Source organism: Pollicipes pollicipes, unplaced genomic scaffold, assembly GCF_011947565.3.
Source record: "Pollicipes pollicipes isolate AB1234 unplaced genomic scaffold, Ppol_2.1 Scaffold_4219;HRSCAF=4965_pilon_pilon_pilon, whole genome shotgun sequence".
In the NCBI taxonomy this organism is placed as follows: domain Eukaryota; kingdom Metazoa; phylum Arthropoda; class Thecostraca; order Pollicipedomorpha; family Pollicipedidae; genus Pollicipes; species Pollicipes pollicipes.
Genome location: NW_023596448.1, coordinates 29,624,366 through 29,626,556, shown reverse-complemented (window position 1 = coordinate 29,626,556; position 2,191 = coordinate 29,624,366).

The window sequence follows — 2,191 nt, the reverse complement described above, 5'->3', positions numbered from 1 at the left end:
CCCCTCCCCATCCCCTCCTATCCGCCGTCAGGCAGCGCGGGCAGGTCTTCACGCCCGCCGCCGGGAGTCGAGACCCGAGAGCCTCTGCATTTGAGAGCCTGCCTCTGCATTTGAGAGCCTCTGCATTGTGTTCCATACATTCCATCCCGAACGTGTACCGTCATTTATTATTCATCTCCAGAAACAACACATTTATACTATGAATAGCCACATTTTTCGATAATGCTGAGTCAGTTTGCAGTTTTGTTGTGTTACATGATTCTGCGGTTTTTCTTCATCGGAGATCCACCTTCTCCCACGGAAAACTGCACGATGCGTGTGTGTGTAGTACGGAGGGGTTCGGCGGCAAAGAAAAAGACTAGGAGAGCGGTCCAGAAATTTCGAAGGGCGCGGACGGCGGACGTAAATACGGGGCAGCGCCGTATCTGTGTGAGGTGCAGTATAGGTGTGTCCTAGTGAGAACGACTCGCACGTTTTCAAGCGTTCTAACAACCAACGCGGAGCATTGCTCGAGCATGTGACCAAGGCCATGCCTTCTGCCATCGACAGGCCCACCCCCTGTCCAACCGGACCCGTGGTCCCTATCAAGGCTGTCCTTGTCCTTGGCTTCCGCGTCGGAGCGCCCGTCGTTGCCATTAATATTCGGGGATTCACCTGAGTTAATATGCAGTTATGCATGAACCGTTCGGCCTGTCCAATGGCGCTCAAGCCACAGAGATAAATGACCTTCGCGGTTCAGGCGAGAGCGTTTACGTCACAGCATACCGGCAGTGTTGGCGCTGCGCAGCCTGGATCTCCTCCTCGTGCCCGCTTGGTCGCAGATGGCAAAATTGCGCAGACGCATTCACCGTTTTGCTATCGTGGTATCAGACGTCAATTGTCACCGTCATAGAGAACGATTAACGATATCAAACCGATATGGAACAACTTGAAACCCCTGCACACGCTTCACTTCATCCTACCGTTTTCGGTCTTCACAGTAAGTGGCACATGTATATAACGCATGCATATAAAAGCACATGAAATTTTGACAAGGGGACTGGGCCGTGCTCAGTGTCCCTCACACCCTTAAACACACCCCTGACCCACCTCGAATTAATGTTGCAGTGAGTCCAGCTTGCCCACACGCAGCCCACGCGGATGGGATACATGATAACTGTCGCTCGTAGTTGTCCATCGTATGGTAAAACCTAACCAGGAAGCACACGGCACGAAAACTATTGTGCATATAGTCAAGATGGTAGCATATGAGCATTCTATCTGGGTCCCAGGTGGGGCCTAAGCACCAGTCCGCCTGCATCTCATGTTGGCCTATGGTAAGCTTGCCCGCATGCGGCCCGTTTGCATCTGAGTCTACGCCGCTCTCCCTTGTTGCAAACTAGCATGTAAGCGATAAGAAAATATCCAACTATGGAAAGCAAAGTGCAAAAATTAATGCACAAGTGCAGAAGATTTCAGCATATGGGCAGTCCATCTGGATCCAACCTTGAGCATAAGGACTAGCGCATCTGCAGCCTACGTTGACATGATCCTAACTTGCCCACATGTATCCTACATGAGCCGGTGCTGCTCTCCCTCGTTACGCACTCATTTGTACATGATATAGAGAAAATCCAATGTGCGAGCACAAAAAAGTCTGATGCACCTGTTCCAAATATGGTAGCGTGCGAGCGGTCCATCTGGGTCCCAGATGGAGACAAAATACCGCCCCACCTGCAGCCTGCATGAAAATGAGCCAGGCTTGTCCACGAGCCGCCCATACAGACTCAGGAATGTCAGCAAGGAGCACCTCAGGTCTGAACAGGCAGGGACACCTCTCGGTCATCCGGAGAAGTGTTAGTTGCGGACGCGAACCGCCCGACCCAGGGAGCGCTACTATCTAGCGCCTTCATTGCCTACGCGATGCACCAGTAGATTGAAAATGGCGTTAATCCGTTGCGACAATGCGCATGCGCTCTTTAAGGCGACCTGTCACCAAAACTAACATATCGTGGTATGGCCTCGCGATGCTTGTTTGCAAAAATGCTGGTAATATTTTCACAGGAAATGGTATCGCGGCTTAGGAAAGAGGAGTTCGCCGAAGAGCCCACTCGCGGGAATGGAGTGCATAACACGATCAGCGAATAACATGCTCATTGGATAATGCCGTGGAACTTAACTTGACTGCCGCCACCTAACAACGGGCTAAAGC